General features: G+C 41.4%; 1 long non-coding RNA gene and 1 pseudogene across 1 annotated transcript; one reads left to right on the forward strand and one right to left on the reverse strand.

The window, feature by feature from the left end:
- LOC130708336 (serine palmitoyltransferase 1-like) overlaps positions 1–9,593 on the forward strand; it is a 54,751-nt pseudogene extending 45,158 nt beyond the window's left edge.
- A 360-nt stretch (positions 9,594–9,953) lies between these two features.
- LOC130708345 (uncharacterized) lies at positions 9,954–19,032 on the reverse strand. The gene is made up of 2 exons (XR_009008565.1): positions 18,599–19,032; positions 9,954–16,487 (listed from the first exon to the last, which is right to left on the reverse strand). It is a non-coding gene; the product is annotated as an uncharacterized LOC130708345 (long non-coding RNA).
- Between the last annotated feature and the right edge of the window lie 1,324 nt (positions 19,033–20,356).

Genomic DNA, 20,356 nt, shown 5'->3' on the forward strand with positions numbered 1-20,356 from the left:
CACTCCACCCGCTTTTAGCTGACAGCCTTGCCTCATGCTGTCACTTGGGAACTCCCTCATTTTCCCTCACAAACCTGTACACCTGCGGGTATCCGAACCAGTCTTCCCTCGTGTTATAGCCAAAGAAACGTTCCTCCATCCATCACAGCTCTCCTTTCTTAAGGACCGAGTGCCTTTGGTTGTCTCCTCTCCTTTCTCTTCAGTCTCTCCCCTTTCCTGAGTCATTTGATTAGCATTCAAGTACACTCTGCCCTATCTTGTCTTAAATTCTTCTTTCCCGTGACCCCATACTCCCCTCTAGCAACCAGCCCATTGCTCTGCTTCTCTTTGTAGCCAGTCTTTTTCCAGAGTTGTTTATGCCCTCTCCACATCCTCACCTCTCATGTACACTTGAAACTACTGAAACCCACCTCTACTCCTGCACCCTACCCAGTGTTCCTGTGACTACCGAGGGATGACTGTATTTTCTGATGTTAAAACATCCTTGCTTTCCTGAGTAAACCCCTCCTTGATTACAGTATATTTTTCTGCACTGTTAGTTAGGATTTTGAATTTTTATATCCATATTTATAATTTAAATGGGCCTATAATCTTTTGTTACAACAACCTAATATAACCTAGGAATCAATGTTGTGGTAGCCTCAATAAAGTATTGAGCAATTTTTCCACTTCCCTGCATTATGAAGCCATTGTATAAGACCAGGCTTGATTATTTGTTTCTTCAAAGTTGAGCAGGACTCCTCTGTAAGACTCTCTAGACTTGGGGCCTTTGGGCTGGGTGTAGTCTGTGATTCTCTCTCTTGTGTCTGTATTATTTCCCCTTTTTATTTTCTGTTTCTGTCGTTTTCATTCTTATGATAATCTTTCCAGGATTTTGCCCAGCACGTTTTTTTAAGTTTGGTTTTGTTTTTTACTCATATTTTGTTTTCTTTGATTGATTTTTTTCCCTTATTTTTCTGCTTCCTTGTTTCATTGAATTGTGTTTTTTTACTCTTTTTTAGCTTTTTACATTTAGGTTATTGGTGTTATTATTTTCCAATAAATAGCTTAAAGATAAACATTTCAAAGCAGTAAGTATTTTCAGTGTTCAGTTCTAAGTAATTTTTTTTGGTCTCCTCTAATCAGTGATTTGCTTCTCTCATCTCTGAGGTTGCATTTGGGAGAGGAAGTCAGCGGCCTATGCTACTTTGGGTCCTTGCTGGAATCTTGAAAAGCCCCTAAATTCTAACAGATAATTATTCATGTCCAGCGCTTTCCCCACACTAAGCACATGATGGAGACCATGTCTGAATTGTTGATTGTTCTATCCCTAGGACCTAGACTAGTGTTTAGTATTTCCATTTGGTAAAATGGGTAAAGTAATATGGTAAATAATGTGCTCTCCAGAAAAGTTTTTTTAAGTATAACAGGCTCTGAAATACAGCTTCTAACTTTCTGAACTCAAGTTATAATTCTCTGTCCGTTTGGTTTTAGTTAAACTTTAATGCGACATTCAGCATCCAGGCAGCCAGAAAGAGAGCATTTTGTTTCATTCCTTCTCTCACCAACTTGCTCCACCTAACATGTGAGATGAGCCCATTTGATCGAATAGTAAGCTCAGTTGGGCTTGTAGGTGCCTTGTTTGTATCAGGGAAAATCCAGGCCATTTAATTCATGTGAAATGCAATTTGAAAAGTAATTTTTTAAGTTCTCCCTGAGAGTACATGACCTAAAACAATTAATACTTCTTTGTGTACAAGTTTAACACATTCAGAATTCACCTAGGAAATGGGTTTTGAAAGCATATTTCTTAGTTTCTACAGTAGTAAAACAACTGATCTATAAGGTTTCCCCATATTCCAGAAGCCCTAGAGTCTGAGATTCCATGATTCAAATCTGATTTATTGAGAGATCCTAGTGTGATGCATTATATTTAAAGAAAGTAGACACAAATTAATGATGTTCAAGGGTGGTGTGAAAGGCAGGTGAGCTTAGCTTCCTCACTTCATGTGATACTCGGCACAGGTAGTCATTCAGTAAAAGCTTGTTGAGTCCTAAACATATTTGAAGAATTGAATATGCTAACAAGTGCTTTTTGTGCTCATTTCATTCTAAGGGAAAAGCAGATCTTTCCAGGTAAAGCAGACTAAATGAAAGCCATTTAAAATGTTTAGCCCAATTTCAAATAGACATGTATCACTATTTTTGTCCTAGGAGATAGGTCAGAAATCAAACCATACCTGGCTAAATTATATGGCCTACAGTTCTCATAACACTGCAATAATCATTTGAAAATACAGGCTTTCACCCCTAAAGAAATCTCTCTTCCTTCCTGAGAAACAGCAGATTTCTGTGCTGTTAATCCTAAGAGAGAAGAAAATCATCGTAATTCAAGAAAAATTTAAAATTAAACATGTACACAAGAAGACAGCTTTACAACCTAAATATATTGTTGGTGACTAAAATATAAAATTTTAGTGTCAGAAATCATCCCTGTAGTTTATAAAAGACAAGATACAAACTAAAGATTTAGCAAATAAGGAAGCAGCATTAACAATTATAATATGTTATCCATGGAGGAAACAGAAGTAATAGAAAATGATGGTGCAGACACTTCCCTAAAGTGGGTGATGAGGGAGGCCCTCAGAGGAGTGACCCTGGACCTGGGACCGGGCGTGTCTGGCGCTAGCCGTGCAAGAACAGGAGAGAGCAGGTGAGGAGAGGAAGCGACAGGGCAGAGGCCCAGGGCTGAGTGGGCCTGCAAGGGGCCCCTTGAGGAGGGGGTGGCCCCAGCCAAGGTGGGTGAGGCATGTAGACCGTCTGGTGGGAGGCTGGGGATGACGCACGTGTTCTCTGTGAAATGTGAGCCGGAGGGTCCTGCGGGACCGGGAATCCTCTTCCCAGCCGTGCTGCAGGGTGTCCTAGACTAGGGAGCACTGCCCAGAGCGTGCGTTTTTACCTCCCTTTGTCAGATCTGGAATCCCACCACATGATGTTTCCCATGGAAGTCCCAAGTTTCTGTCACATTCATTAATGCAGACTTTGTAAAATTATTTATATGTGAGAAATCTGAGCTCGGAAGAGGATTTATGCTTGTGTGTGTGTTTCCCTTCCTCAGCATTTCTGGATTAAAAGTGGTGGGTGAGTCCATTTCTCCAGCATTTCACCTCCAGCTGGAAGAGAGCACTGGGTGTCGAGAAAGAGACGTTAAACTACTTCAGGAAATAGTAACTCAAGTGAGTATCCAGTTATTCGGGCGAATCTCTTCATACCCTTCTACCCTGAACCCAAGGAATTTTTAAGGTCATTTTTAAGAATGCTCTCTTTGCCCTAAGAGATTGGGTACAACAGAAGTTGTGGTTATCCCTCTGGTGACATGGAATTGTTCTGATGCCCAGCCTTCCTGACGTCTGTCCCTGCCCAGTGGAGTCTGTAGCACGTCTCTACTGACAGGCTGCAGGTTATTCCATTGGGTCAATTTTCATCTCACATTGAAGTTGTGTTCTTTGCCACATTGTATTAAAATACGCTTTGCTTCCACTCTGAATAATTAGTCTTCCAGAAAACCCAGTTGCTTACTATTTACAAAGCCAGGCTTTCGCACATGTAGGTGGGGATGGCATTCTGTATGGTGATGGCGCACAACACCGGACAGCTGACTGTCTGGGGCTGAACACCCAGCATAGCTCAGAAACAGGTCGAAATAATCTTGTAAGCAAAAAGGAAGGAAGACGAGCCACTTCTTTACCATGCCTAACTTGGGAGCTTGATTTAAATGTCTGACTTCTGAAAGTCTTGCTACTAAGTGTACCTTAGTTATTAACTAAGAAACGCATCACTAGGGAAGATCCCTTGGCCTTTACTGTTCAGTAGAGCTGCGTTCACCCAAGTCCTCTCTCCTCACTTTCCTCCTTCTGAAGAACGGTCAAGTGGCCCTGCAGCACTGAGCACCGAGGGTGGTGCTGCCTTGTACTTGAATCTGAAATACATGGCGTACGTATTTGAGAATGAAGACAGGCTTCACCCTGCTTCCCTGTCCTCCTTGTCCTGACGGTTCCTTTCAGAGGCTCCTTCCCCGAGTCCGTGCTGCCAGGCGTCAGGGTAGTGGTGCTGGTCAAGTCTGCCGTGTGCCCCTGCCCGGCTGTGGCACAGCAGGCAGTCACGTGGCTGCTCAGTGTGGAGACTGTGGTGCTAAGCCAGCCTCTGGCTTCACCGCTGGCTTCAGCTGACCTGTACCCGACGATGTGTGAACCACGGTACCTGCAGTCATTGATTCATGGAGAGCTTCTTGCAACTTGTGGATCATTGATTCGTGGAGAGCTTCTTGCAACTTGTGGCCTTCCAGAATCAGTTGTCCTAAAAAAACAAAATAAAACCAAACCCAGAATATGAGATTCCTAATTAAGGAAACGTGTCAGATTGTGAATGAACAGGCTGGAGTGGCTCTTGCCTTGCTGAGTGAGGAAAGGTCACAGATGTCTCCTCAGGTGCAGCTCTGCAGACTTGAAAAAAAACTCTTTAAAGGGGAAAAGCATCCCACAGACCTTTTTTACTGCCTCGGTGTTTTTATTGTCATATTACTTAAATGTATAAGCTATAAAAGGAAGTACAGCATCCTTTTAATTAGAGCTCCTGTACAAATGTAATACCAAAACAAATTTAGAAATTAAACATAAGCAGAACAGACAAGCCTAGTTAAGAGTCAAATTATGACATTACCTTCATGTGACAGCTGAGTTTGTTTTCTAACTGAGTTGCCGGGTGGTGTGACTGATGCTGACCGCCGCCAGAGCAGCCTTGTGAAGCTGCATGTCCTGTGTTGGAGTCTGTGGTGACGCCGTTATTATCCCAGAGCCTCCCCTCGAACCCCCTCAGGGTGCTTCTCTACACACTTTGTGTCACGGGACGTGGGCCTTCTCTAGGTGCCAGGGTGTCAGTTCCAGTCAGATCCACCTCAGTTCTTTTCTCACTGGGTAGCAACAGCTAAGGTCTTACTGCTGCTCTGTTCCAGAGGGAGACTCAGAAAGGGCATGTGAATCAAGTGACTCGATACTTCTCTTACATAGGTTATCCTCATAACAAAAAGAAAAAGTGAGTCTGGACAATTCACAGATCCCAAAATTACATCTGTGGGCTCCCACTGGATATTGGCTGTCTTCAGGAAATCACCTTGAGAGTTGAATGAGGAGAGAACAGGCTCTGGGGAAGGGAACAGAATACTATCTGGAAACTGCATTTGTAGGAAGGAGGAGGAAAACTCTTATTAGAGTTTCTTTGCATCATTGCAGCTTCCATCTTAATAAGTCTTTTGTCCTGTTCCTCTTTGCTTTTTCTTTTCAATATTTGAAAGAGAAAAAAGGATCGTGACACCGTAGTTCTTGTTTAAGGTTTGCAGAACTGAGCAGTTCTGCCAAATTTTTGTTGACTTGCTTGATAAAACAGTTTTTACAAACTGAGCTATGGTTTATACTGTTTCTTAACTAGACAGGACTAGAAACGGAGCCAGTCCAGATGTTTGCAGAAGGAGTTAACTTTTCCAAGTACACTTCCAGAATGTAGAATCAGCAAAAGACATTGCCTGCCGTTGTTTTCCATCTTTTCCTAGCAGAGGAAAACCTTGCCTCACAGCTTACAGAATGGCCCCTCTTCAGGCAAATACCTGCACTGCCACACGCTGGCAGTGATTGTTCTTTCCTTTACAGCACCCCTTGCTCTAGCTGGTTGTTCGTTTGTTTGTTTGTTTAAAAATACGATTCACGTTCCATAAAATTCACTCTTTAAAGTATACTGTTGAGTGGTTTTTAGTATCCTCACAGGGTTGTGCAGCCATCACTATCTGATTTCAAAACATTTCATCACCCCAAGGAAGAAACCCTTATAAACCATTACCCTCGTCTGACTTTATGCTTTATTTTGATAGTAATTATTTAATTAAAAAAAAAATGTTGGCAGGTAGCTGATGTATTGGAAAGCTGTGCAGAATGTGACACCAGACTCTTCTGTGCTTGGTAGCACTGTGTCCAAGTGTAGCACATGGGAATCAGAGGTGTTGTTGATATTTGACGTGTGAGCAATTCCTCTCTGAAATGATTCTGCTGGCGTTATTAAGTCCAGCTCTTGGTTAGCCTCCGGGGCTTTGTTGGTCCTGTTTCCCCTTGTCCTAACTCTGCTTTGCCTAAAGTGGTAATCACTAGTTACCTATGGCTGTTTAAATTAAGTCAGATTCAAAGTTCAGTGTTACAGTTGCACTAGCCATATCTCCAAGTGCCCGAGAGCCACGTGGGCCCCTGGCTGCCGTCGTGGACAGCACAGGATGGACACCTCCATCATTGCAGGAAGTCCTGTAGAGCAGTGCTCTCAAGATGATAAGATGATTCTGTGGTGTTTTGTTTTGTCTTTTAGCAGTTATAGTTGGAAAGGTGAATTAAAACTACTCTTGAGAGGAGCATTTCAGTGCACCTTCCTGTTTTAATGACCAGTGTCTGCAGTCCAGGCTGCAAATGTATTCCTTTTCCTCATACAGTGCATGGACAGAGGCATCGCGTTAACTCTGGCGCGCTACCTGGAGAAAGAAGAGAAGTATCTCCCTCCTCCGAGGTTGGTAGACTTAAAATTATGACCTGAGTCATTGTTTTCTACTTTAAACTTTGTATGAAATGTATTATGTTTTGAAATTTTTTGAAAGACTGTCACAGGATAAGGAAGAATGTGTATTGTTAAAAGATAGAACATCACCTGTTTCTGTTCTTAAACGAGATGTTTTCCCATTTTAATTGAAAATCCCCTCAGGACTCTGTAATTAACTTAATGAAACATCTGCGATCCCAAGAACGACCTGGGACAGCCCAGGTTCGCATTGGCGACGACCTGCCACTGTGCTGCGGTAGCGTGTGCTGGGCCAGCTGTTTCCACCACCAGGATAGTCCTTACGGGGGGGGGGGGGGTGGCACAGTCTGGGGGGCGCTGCTCATCCCACCTCTGGCCCAAGTGCTGTGTGGTACTTCATCTGACAAACACGTATTAAGCACCCAAGGAAAAGCAAAGTGACAGTGGGGAAAACCTCTACAGAGGTTCAAGCGGCCCTCAGTGGGGAGGCACCTCGACTCATGATTTAAAATTGGCGTTCATTCAACACCTGATTCTGTCCCCTAAGCACTTAAACAGTGTAGTCCAAGAAGGTAGACACCCAGAGCTTGAGGGTTTCAGGGTCATGACACAGGTCAGGGAGGTCACAGAGGAGGAGGGCATGGTTAGTTCTGGCCTGGGAGGGACTGAGGCTTCCTAGAGCAGGAGACGCTTAAGCCGAGCCTGCAGAATCAAGCGTATCAAACAAGCTGGGGTGGGCATCGGGCCTTCCAGCAGGGTCTGCAGTGGTGTGGAGACCTACAGGTGCATCTGGGGAGCCCAGAGCACGGGTTTGATGGAGAGGGAGCCTGGAGGAGTCTGGGAGAGACCCAGAGAGCACTCAGAGTCAGCGCTGTGCAGGCGTGGGGCCCTGGGCTGGGTTCTGGAAGGCTGTTCTGGCAGCAGCTCGAAAGCACCCTAAAGATCCTGCTCTCTCCGTTCCAATTACACCATCCAAAGTTGTGATCCTGTGTTTCATGAGGACGGGGGCCACCCTCGTGCCCTCAGGACTCTGGGCACAGCCCAACTCAGTGTGTATGTGTCCAGTGGCTGATGCAGATGTTTGCAGAGGGGAGTGAGAGGGACCCGGGTAGAAGTGCCCTGTCAGGCTGATATTTCTTGTCTTCAGTTTCCTGAAAACTTGAAAATTTCTGCCCCGCATCAAAGTATTGTAGGACTTCTGTATGACTTACTGAATTACGCTTGTGAACAACCACACGCTCATTAATATGGGAAACGTTGACTTCCTGCTTTGGGCCTGATACTGCTTGCAGCGGTAGATTTAAAGGACAGAGTTCCCTGCCGGCCTGGGCAGAGCCCTACTGCAAGGTTACCTGGACTAGATCGCTACTAGTGCAGGCAGGGAACGGCAAACTCCTGTCAATAGCAGGTAGTAAAGTGCTTCCAGCTTGCAGGACACAGGTCCCTGCCACAACTACGCAGCCCTACCGGGGCAGTGAGAAAGTGGCTAGGGACAGTAGGCCATGTTCCAGTAGAAGAGCTTCATTCACGAAAACAGGTGGCAGGCTGACCCTTGGTATAGACTCTCATTTGACTATCTTTTGTGTCCCTTATTATTTCTCAGCATTAGGATTGTGGTCACAGTGGAACAAACAGAAGAGGAACTGGAGAAAGCTGCGACCACAATCAGCAAGGTGGCCCAGACCGTGCTGCTTTAGTCTGGGGCCTGGTGTCCTCTCACCACGCAACACGCAGACAGGCCTGAGTCACTGCACAGTGAGCCACAGGGGGCCTGCGGGTACCAGATGGGGCGTCACTAGATGGTGTGGGTATCGACTCAGTGTATGACCACGAGAAGGATGCTGGGTACTTAAAAGAAAACAAATCCAAAAGCCCAAGAACTGATTTTCTTAAGAGAAAAACTAATGACAGCATATAACTGATATTTAAATTGTGCTATTTAGTACTATTTAAACGTTTTATTAATACTAGTATTTTATATTCTTTTTTTTGTTGTCATTGTTTAAAAATGGAGCTTCAGTGTATCTTCTTTCCCTTCTAATGATAAAGATTGTGAGCACTCCTTAATATCTCATAGAAAATTGTCTGCAACGTTAAGGCTTAGAGGCACTTCAGCATATATGATACAAAATGTATTGAAGATCTAATTCAAACACATCTTCTTCAGTCTTCGTCATGTGAAGCTCAATGTATATATTGGCTAATATATAAAGGAATACTTTATGTGTGATTATTACAAATTTTTCATTATAATATATTTGAATCCTAGAATTTTTATATACGCTAAATACTGATGTTGCACCATTTCTAACAGTGAATCTTAGCATCCCTAACCAGAGAATAGTCATTATACTTCCTAAGTGAGCAATATTTTAAATCAAATACTATTTTATTTTAGTATAATTGACCTTTACATTCGTTATGCGTTGACTTCTAATCTTTTCAGAAGAGGATTATTGTGATGATCCCAAAATAGAAACCATGTCCTTGATACTTTAGAATATCTAGAATGTATTCTTTTTTGTATAGGGACGTATAACTACAAGCTTTTTTTCTAAGCTAAAGAAAATGAGACCTTTATTTCTTTTCAGCTTATGAATTCCAAATATCTAAAAAAGATGTGAAAGCACTAAAATTAAAATTTTTAAGCTGTGCTTTAGCTATCTGTTTTTTCTTTAGCAAACCAAGTTGGGTGGTGTAAATGTTTGTGATATGTGCCACAAGGTAGTACATAAATATTACACTATTACTCCATCTCTTATTAAAGGGAAAGGAATAAAATTATATTAAAAATGTCATTTTATAATATATGTTCATATTAACAAATGGTCTTCAACATCTTTTTAAATAACATATTTTTTTAATGTTTAGTTTCTATTTTGCTTGAGGTATTTTGTACATATGTGCCTTGTGATTGCTGCTGCTTTAAAGGATACAGTACTCTTTGGGGGATGAATCTGTTTTGTTTTGTTTTGTTTTTTAATGAAATAAACCTACATTCCTGATAATCAGTCTTTTGCATATGTAATCTATTCAACAGAATAGTCTTTTGATTTTAAATTCTGCAGACCTAGGGTAGTATTCTCTGTGTGTGTGTGTGTGTGTGTGTTTGTGTCTTGGGGGTTTTTGGAAAATATTAATTTAATTTCTTAGTGCCTTTCTTCAATGTACAGTATCTGAAATTTCCTTGGTTCCTACTGATTTAACCCTTGGCCGCTTATGACTACAAAAATACCAGACCTGTTATTTTTATAAACAGATTAGGATTGTAACTTTTCAGCTACTTTTATAATACTCTGTAAGTCAAAATTGCAATAATCTAGTTGTTTATTGCTACATTTAAAAAATGATTGGACGTTCCTGGAAAAGATGGTGGACATTATTTAACTTTATTAACATTATTTAATGCTCACACATTATTTAACTTCAATCCTTGAAACACATCAACACGAACCAAAAATAGAGTCTTTATATTAAAGCTATACAGTGACCACAATCTGGTAATATACACCACAGAAAATATCTACTGGAAGCAGTAAATTTGTATGAAGCAAGCAAGATGTTGAGAAACAACAGTCATCTCAAACCTCAAGCAGGTTACAAATTGCTGTTTTAGAAACAGAGAGAGAGGGTTCTGAAGTGCTCTATCAACGGACCTCTGTTTAGAAAGGCAGTGGCTGGGTGAGCAGCATGGAAACCTTTTGAGCTGGTTTCCACTCAACAGTTGCCCCCAGGGGAGAAAGAAGCCACCCACAATGGCTCCCTTTCTGTTGTCCACAGGAGGCTCTAGCTCAGGAAAAGTGGGGCTTTGAGTCAGGTTAGGACACGTGGACCACAGGCCTAAATATAAAGCTTAAAACTACAAAACGTCTAAGAGAAAGCACAGGAGGAGATATTTTAAATCTCTGGTTAGGCAAACATAGATACAATACCAAAAGCGTAAGCCATAAAAGGAAAAATTGGTAAATTAAGCTTCATTAACTCATTGTTTAATTTGTTCTTCAAAAGACAGCTTGAAAGAAATGAAGACAAGTCACAGACTGTGAGAAAATATTTGCCAATCATATATAATAAAAGATGTGTATCCATAAGTATAAAGAACACAACCCCAAAATAAGAAATCCAAAAGCATAATTTTAAAATGGTGAAAGACTTGACATTGCATCAAGAGAGACATTCAAATATCTAAACTCATGAAAACGTATTCGACCTCATTAGTCATCAGAGAAATGCAAGTTAAAACTACAAAGAGATACTATTACACACTAGAATGACTATAATCAAAAAGATAACACCAAATATTGGCAAGATATGGAAAAAATTGGAAACTACATTGTTGGTGGAAAGGTAAAATGGTACAACTACTTTGGAAAAGTTTGGCAGTTTCTTAAGTTAATACAAATTTGTCATGTGGGCCAGCAAATCCACTTCCAAGAGAAATAATAACAAACGTTTGTGCAAAAAATTGTACACAAGTATTCATAGCAGGATTTTTTTTTAAATTTATTTTATTTATTTATTTTTGGCTGCATTGGGTCTTTGTTGCTGCGCGCGGGCTTTCTCCAGTTGCGGCGAGCGGGGGCTACTCTTCATTGCAGTGCACAGGCTTCTCATTGCAGTGGCTTCTCTTGTGGAGCACGGGCTCTAGGCGCACGGGCTTCAGTAGTTGTAACACGTGGGCTCAGTAGTTGTGGCTCGCGGGCTCTAGAGCACAGGTTCAGCAGTTGTGGCGCATGGTCTTAGTTGCTCCGCGGCATGTGTGATCTTCCCCGACCAGGGCTCGAACCCGTGTCCCCTGCATTGGCAGGCAGATTCTTAACCACTGTGCAACCAGGGAAGCCCTAGTCATAGCAGGATTATTCATGATAGTCAAATGTCTGCCAACTGATGAATGAGTAAACAAAAAGTGGTATATTCATACAATGGAATTTTGGTAAGTGAAGAAACCAGATGAAAACAACCACGAAATTATGTGATTCCATGTATATTCAATGTCCAGAGAAAGCCAATCTAAAAAGAAGATAAGTTAGTGGTTGCCTGCGGCTGGGGGTGAGAATGAGATTGACTGATGAAGACTGTCAGCACCAGGGACCTTTCCAGGAGGTGTTCTAAAACCGGATTGTGGTGATGAGTGCACAACTCTCTGAATATACTAGAAACCGTTGAATCAAGTACGAATCTCTGATAATGAACATAGCTACTAATGAACTGACTTTCTTCCAGTCATTACATCAAATACTTTCTTATCTGTGTTGTCCATGATGAACATTTGGAAGTCTATGACTTGGAGGGGGTGGCAGGCGTCAGCACAGAGGACAGTATGCCAGAACAGAACAGGAGGCAGCCCAAGGCAAATTCGAAAACAGAACAGGGTCTGGTCGTAGCTCATTTACTCAATAGCCATGAGTCCTTGGACAAGACCCTACTCCTCACTGAACAAGTTCTTTCTGTGAAATAGAGAGTTGGGCTGAAGGACTATATTTGAATTATCTTAAATCCTCCTGCTGTCTTAGTGTTTCCCAGGCCAAGTTGGAAAATTCTCCTTGTCTCCAGACAGACCTGTCACTGAGAAAGAACTACCCATACACACCTTTCCCGCAGGGGATGTGGAGGCCCCTTTGTTCGGCCTCACACCAACCAATGTCCTATTTTGATGACAATGCACAAGCCAGAAAACTTCAAATCTTGGGTTCCATTCCCCCGATTGTTGGTACTTATCCTCAGAGTGACTGTGCCCTGAGCCCCACGCCATCCCTCCCCTGCTTAATGGCTTCCAAGAACTTCCTTGGAGGCACCCTCCATGCTGCTCGTCACCATGGGCCCCTTTGTCCTCTCACCCTCATTTAGTCCACAGACCCCGTGACATCTGAGGAGGCTGCCGAGGGTTCCATGCACAGTGCAGAGGAAGCCCTGGAGTCAGGTCATCTAGAGGAGAACCAGCATCACCACCTGCCATCCGTGTGAACCTGGAGAGTGGCTTAAACTGACTGTGCCTCAGTTTCTCCATCTGTGAAATGAGAGTAATCGTGCCCCAGCCCACAGAGCCGTTGTGAGAATTAGGTAGGTGAGACGATACATGGAAATACTTTAAATTGCACCTGATGTGTAGTAAGTACAAAATATGTGTTATTATTATTATTAATGATAATAATGTGATTGAGACAAATTGGCAAAAAGAACTCGATACAGGAGTGCAGATCTCTTACCTCTTACATGATCCAGTAGGAAATCACTCCAGGAGGGCTTAGGACTTACATGGCATCCAGGTCCGTGATTTTTCCTGCAACTGCTTTATGGAAGCCACCCCAAATACTGAAGACTGAAGGAGTATTTCTGTCCCCTTAATTCACATGCACGGCTTAGAACCAGCTTCCTGCATGTTCTGTTGACAATCCAGATCTCCTGGCGGTTAATTCCAAGCCCACCCCTCCATCTCCCACACGGGGGCTGATAGCTGAGAAACGGAGTGTCCCACCCACCCTGGGGGCTGGAGCTGAAGAGAGAGACCTCTGTTCAAATTCCCAGCGTGTTTAGGCTCTGATGCCAGTGAAAGTGAAAGAGGCAGGGAAAGTGTGTGTTGTCGGGTTTCCCAGCTCCTTGCAGGTAAGAAAGACTTGTATTTGCAGCTTGGCCCTTTCTCAGCTCACAAGCTCAGAACTAGTAGAGGTCTGGAGGCCAGACGTCCCAACAGGCTGCCTCCATGCAGGCAGGCCTGAGTGCCCTACCGGGATAGCAGAGATGTCTCTCTACCTACGCATCCTAACACTGCTGCTGCTGAGCTGAGTTGAGTTAGAACAGGGCTGAGTTGCCATTTCCACGGCTTCAGATCTGTGGGTGATACATCATTTTATGGCTGTCACATCTGCCTCTTCCACATTCTTGATTTCTTTTGTTCAAGTGAAGAGAAAACCCTCATTTGCCCTGTGCAGTCGACCCACAGTCTCTGCTTGGAGCTGAGCACCAGGGGATTGGTGAGTGCACGTGGCTCACGGTTCCTCCACATCTGTTTTCTGTCCCTTAGTGGCTGGGTGGCCTCCCGGCTCGTCTGACTCCCCAGCTTAGATGGATGTGCAAAGTCCTTATTCTTCGTCCCTGGGGATGAGGAGCCTTGCTTCCTCGTTGTTTACATTTTTAAAATTACACAGTGATTACATGTTCAAATTAAACATCCGAACAATAAGGAGGCATGAAGAATAAAACTTGAAAATCCTATTTCCACCCATTCCACTCCCCTTCCCAGGGGTAACTCTTATTCACAGTTCATTGGAGATCCTCCAGGACCAGTTTCTATTTACATATATACCTATATTCAAATAGATTTTTTTAAATGCAGAACAACAGCCTTGTTCTTGTTCCTTGTTCTGACTTAACCTAGGAATTTTTCTATACCAGGCCTTCATTCCTTTTACTTTATGAAGAGTATTCTGTAGTTTGGATGTGTTACAATTTATTTGACTAATTTTCTTTTCGTAGACATTTAAGTTTCTTATTTTTTTCCTACGACAAACAATGCTGAAATGAACATCCTGGAACATGTAACTATATGTGCCTCTGTGGGGACTTCTACGATGTGGGTTTTAGAATTGGAATCTTGAGTCCAAGAGTTTGCAAAGTCTTTCTTTGGATAGGTACCAACAAATAGTTTTATCAGGTATCTATATGACAAGTTTTTTTTAAATTTCTTTTCTTGACTTTGTTATCTTTCTCTCTACAACTATTTCAAATTTTTATGCTATCAAGTCCGCCAGTCTCTTCCATTATGGCCTGGAAATTTTGCCTTGCTAAAAAGGTGTCCCCACTCCACAATTATAAAAAGGCCATCCTTTCTCCCTCAAATACTTCTTCGTATGGATCCATAGCCGCTTGGTGAGCCGTTTGTCTTGCCTTGGCTAATGTCAGAACTTTCCAACTATTGTTGATTTCTAATATGTTTTTGTATCTGGTAGGACAAGTCTCCTATCTTTCTCTTGTTCGAAATATTCTTTGACATTCTCACACTTTTTCTCTTCTGGAAGAATGTTAGAATCAACTTATCATATTTTAAAATCGGCACAGTTGTATCTGCACCATACAGCCTTCAAACATGTTGATGGAGACCTTAATTCTCTCAGGCACAAACTACCCGATGAGATCAAATGCTCCAACCAGCTGTGCTGATGGAAACCTCTTCTGAACATGCTAGAAGATCCACAGGGAGGGACTTCCCTGGCGGTCCAGTGGTTAAGACTCCACGCTCCCAATGCAGGGGGCACAGGTTCAATCCCTGGTCGGGGAACTAAGATCCCACATGCTCCACAGTGCAGCCAAAGAACAAAATTTTTTTTAAAAAGAAGATCTATATTTATTAATCTTTGTCCCCTCTGCCCCCTGCATCAGTGCAACCTGACCCTCATTGACCCGGTAAACATTGAGTGAATAGATTCTAGGACAAGAGCAATGAGCTCTTGTTACAGACTCACGGCGTTGGCTCTTCCTTACAGCCTTGTACAACCCTGAGTAAATAGCTTTACTTTATGACAGTTGGCTTTCTCATCAGTAATATGGTCACAGTCTTACAAGTCCTGCCTACCTCTCGGTGATTCTCAAACCAAATGTGTGCCGTGCGGTGTCAGAGCACGAAGAGAATGAGCTAAGGTGAAACTCCCTGTCTAATGAAATGAAAAGGGGACGAGGTGGAAAGACAGGTAAAAGCTCGACAAGAAAGCAAATGTTCTCCTTAGACTGTTTGCTACCCATCCCCCAACCACCCACAGAAGGCTCTAGAAGAGACAAAAGACATCCTGTTCTCAGGATCCCTGGAAGTCTTAGGGAGCTGCCTGGGACCTGGGGGAGTAAAGCACCTCCAAAAATGATGGATGAACTTCTGCTTAAAACATCTGACAGAATTGCAGAAGAGCGTACAGAGCCCAGACCCAGCAATGACTCCTTCTCTCCTTATCCTTACCTGTCTCTGCTCCTCCTTGGCCTTCTGTCTGTTGGAAATCAGACCAAGGAAAACGATGGTCCTTAACTGAAAGCTTACAATGTACCAGATGGTGTTCTAAGCACTTTTTCATCCTCAAGGAAACCCTGTGAGGTGGGGATTATTGACATCCACATTTTATGGTTGAGGAAATTGAGGCACAGAGAGGTGGAGTGACTTGCCCATCATCACACAACCAATAAGAGGTAGGATCTACATAGAACCCAGGTAGTTGGGCTCCAGCGACTATGTGCCCATCCACCAAATCACACTGCTTCTTATGCAAAATCACATTTTCAATGTGCCTTCTCTCTCTGTTGGTTACATGTATCTGAGGATCCTAAGAATCTTAGATATCCATCTAAGAGGTATATATTGATACTTACCTCCAAAGTAAGGTGTTTGGAGTGATGTTCAGCTAATGTTAATGTTAATTCATATTCAAAATGAAAATGCTTTGGAAACTATAGCGTACTTTAAACATAGAAGATTTATTTGGTTTACGAATCACTGTGCTGTATACCTGAAACAAATACAGTATTGTAAATCAACTAAATTTCAATTTTAAAAATTCATTAGTTAAAAAAAAAAAAGACTTCTGCATCCTAATTCCGGGAATCTGTGAATGCTACCTTATTTAGAAAAAGGGTCTTTGCAGATGTAACTAATTTAAGGTTCTTGAAATGAAGAGATCATTCTGGAGTATTGAGAATTGGCGCGGGGGGGGGGTACCTAAGTCCAATGATAAGTATCTTCAGAAGAGAGACACAGGGGAGATGAGAAGACGTGAAGACAGAGGTAGAGATCAGAGAGATGTAGCTACAAGCCAAGGAAAGCCAAGGATTACCAACAGCCGTCACAAGCTGGTCATCTTACCCCAGAGCCTCTGGAGGGAGTGCAGACCTGCCAACATCTTGATTTTGGACTCTGGCCTTCAGAACTGTGAGAGAATAAATTACTGTTGTTTTATTACCTATCCCCCCCCCCCCAAAAATGATTTCTTGGTTTATATTTTTATGCACTCTCGCATTTGTATTTCATATCTATTTCATTTTCAATATAATTTTTTCTGTTCAATGTATTTTTGTGTTCTTGTAATCTGCTAAAAAGTCTTATAAAATATGATATATTTAATTCCTGTATAAGATTTATTAGATCTGTTTTTTATTTGTCACTTGTGTGTACCTATTTGAATCCTTCTATTTTGTAAATAGTATGTTGCCATCATTTTTGAAATTATATCTTAAAATTTTTATTCTTATGCAACATTTTCAGTGTAATTACTACTGACTAGATGACTCTAAGTGAGATATTTCCTTTAATTTTTTGAAAGATATGGATGAGGCTATTTGACATTAGTTCTTTTTCTTTTAAATTTAAAAATCAAATTATATTGAAGGATTTCTACTCCAAATGTTCCCACCTTCAGCCACACTCTCACGAGGCAACCACTTAAACCTTTTTCTCTTTATTTCTTCTGGAGAACCAAACATTTATCTAAATAATGTTATGTCTCTATTTCCTCATTTATCAGCCTTAATTAGGATCTCCTATTTCGAAAATATTTTGTACATATCTTTTCCCCATTTCTCTATTTGAATTACTACCTTTCATCTGTTCATTCTTCTAGGAGTTCCTGGTTTATGCCAGGTAATAACCCCTTATAGTTTCATGCAATTGCATTTCTATCTGTCCTCTATATCTTAGCTGTCTCATTGAGCAGAAGCGTGCATTTTGATGTAACGAAAGCTATCAACATTTTTTCCTTACAGTTTTTGCTTTTGAAGTTTAGTTTAAGGACTTTTCAACACTCTTAGCTCTCCACTGATTTCAGATCTTTATTTTCACATTTAGGTCTTTAATCCAGCTAAAGTCTATCCCTGTATCAGGATTAGGTAAGGGTCAAATTTCATTTTTATTCTTCTTCACATGGTGAGATTGTTTTCCCAAATCATTCACTAAGCAAACTGTTGTTTCTCCATTAATTTATTCTTATAGTTTATCTTATATTAAGTCTCATACAAACAAGGATCAGTCTTTAAGTTATTATGTTCCCTTGGTCTGTTCATCTGTTCTTGTGCCAATTTCACTGTCTTTATTAAATTATCATCTTTCAACATTTCTTAATATTTGGCAGGGCACACTCACCCTTTGTTTTCTCTAAAATTGACTTCACTATTCATAGATTTTTCTTCCTTCATATATGTTTTAAAATAAATTTAGTTGAGTTCCTCAAAAAATATCCAAGTGGAATTTTCTGATATTGCATTTCATTCATAGATTAATTTAGGAAGAATCAACATCTTATAATATTAAATTGTCCAATCTAAGAGAATGGGGTATCTTTGTAAATATTTATTCAGATCTTCAATCTCCTTTATTAGAGTTAAGTTTTCCCATAGAGGGATTTTTGGATTCTTGGATAATTTCTAGATATTTTATACTTTTAGTTATTGTAATTTGTATTTTACTTTTATAGTATGTACTGGCCAGTTTTGCTGGTGTAGGAAAGCATTGACTTTTTTTTCAAATTTATTAGGAATTTATTATAGAGTAAATGCTCCAAGTAAAAGAAAAGAATTTTAAGATTGGATAGCAAAAACTTAGGTATATTAAAACTCCACATAATGTCCACTGTGTGTAAAGTGACATTAAAAAAGTATGGTAGGGCTTCCCTGGTGGCGCAGTGGTTGAGAATCTGCCTGCTAATGCAGGGGACGCGGGTTCGAGCCCTGGTCTGGGGGGATCCCACATGCCGCGGGGCAACTGGGCCCGTGAGCCACAACTGCTGAGCCTGCGCGTCTGGAGCCTGTGCTCCGCAGTAAGGGAGGCCACGACGGTGAGAGGCCCGCGCACCGCGATGAGGAGTGGCCCCCGCTTGCCGCAGCTGGAGGAAGCCCTCGCACAGAAACGAAGACCCAACACAACCAAAAATAAATAAATAAATAAATAATAATTAAAGGTGCTAATAATTAAAAAAAAAAAAAGTAAGGTAGTATAAGATTGAGCAATTAAGGAAAAGCAAACTGATATAACTACTGATATACTTACTGATGAGCGTCATTAAGAAGTAGGACAGCAGGGATCCTTGTTCCCTCTTCTTGCCCCAAACACGGGCAGATGTCTAGGGGAAGAGTTTTCATAACTGGATTCCAGATGCTTTTCTGTCTTTCCACCCAGACTGGCCACTACAGTTCTGCCTCTTCCAGGAAGCCACGTCTCCATCACCAAAACTGTTGGACTTGTGACTTGATTATTCCCTTCTTCCAAGGAAAGTTAGCCTGTTTGTCTTGGTTCCCTTTGTCTCTGAGTCTCTCCGGGGTGACACAGAGGGCCCACGTGAAGTCTGCACATACACTTGGTTGTCTCACAGGAGAGGAATGCTGAGGCTGTGGGATTTATTTCAGTTTCTTTGAAGTAGGAACCAAGCCTGCTTGTTGTCTCAATGGGAGAGATGAGCTCGTCTTTCCAAGTTCCTCGCTGCATTTTTCAATTCGATGTTACTGCTTCAATTCCAACAGATGTTTTTCCCCCAGGATTATCCTGCTGAATTGCTGGGTCTTGGGGGACTCCTCTTCTCTCCACTGTCCTCAAATCTTCTTCTTGTTCTAACCAAGAGATCAGAGTGGGTTTCAATGATTGATACCCTGCTGTGGTCAGGTTCTTGTAGTTCTCTAGCATTACATCTCTGAAAAGAGTCCAGTAAAGTCCACTCTTCCTGGGTGAAGTCCACAGCCACATCAGCGAAGGTCACTGAGTCCCAAGAACAATTTCTCAGACACTCAGTCATCATCCTTTCTGCCTCTGTGTTTTCCTCAGGAAGGCAGAAACGGTCCTTAGAAAGGACACTTTTTTCCATTTTCATTTCTTGTAGGTACTGAAAACAATTCATTATATATATGATATACACATCATATTTGTATTAGACACCACTGGTTAAGACTGCAGCTGGACATTTGAAGAGAAGAAAGATGAAATTTTTTTTTCAGTTGACATTCTTGAGCTTCCTTGATGGATGTTGGAGAAGCTTGAGGCTCTGGGCTTCCCTTTAATTTATCTCTGGCTTATTCCTTTATGCGTTCAGTAAATAATTAAGAAGTTATGAGCAGTTGAGAGCAGAAACATTCAGAAACTGTCTTGGCATTATAATTCAAAGTTCCAAGCACACTCTGAACCACACGATGACCAGCATGACTCCAGCACTGATTTTTATAAGTTGATTTTGAAAACTTACTGAATCATTTGCTGACTCTTGTTTTTTTCTAGTTAGATGTTCATTATACCTCTTATTTCTTTTTCTTTCGTTGTAGCATTGTCCAGGATCTCCAGAACAAGATTAAATGGTGGCAGTGGTAGTGGGCACGTTTATCTTGTAATTAACCATAAAATAAGTTGGGAAGTGTTCTCTCCTCTTCTCTTTACTGGAAGAGGAGCAATTTGTAAAAATTGGTATTAATTCTTTAAATGTTTGGAGAAATTGTCTATTTGAAAACATCTGAAACCTGGGGGTTTCTTTTTCAGGAGCTTTTATTACAAATTCTATTTCTTTAATGATTATAGAACTATTCATGTATCTATTTTATATTGCTGAATTTTGGTAGTTTGTGGTTTTTAAGGAATTGGTCCATTTCTTCTACGTTATCAAATTTATGAGCATTGAGTTTCTTGTAGTATTTGTTTCTTATTATTTTAATGGCTGCAGGATCCTTTGTGACATTGGTGATTTGTGTCATCTCTCTTTTTGTCAAGAGGTTTGCCGATTTTATTGATTTTTTTTTGACAAATGAGTTTTTGGTTTCATTAATTTTC

The sequence above is a fragment of the Balaenoptera acutorostrata genome, chromosome 6 (assembly GCF_949987535.1).
Source record: "Balaenoptera acutorostrata chromosome 6, mBalAcu1.1, whole genome shotgun sequence".
In the NCBI taxonomy this organism is placed as follows: Eukaryota; Metazoa; Chordata; class Mammalia; order Artiodactyla; family Balaenopteridae; genus Balaenoptera; species Balaenoptera acutorostrata.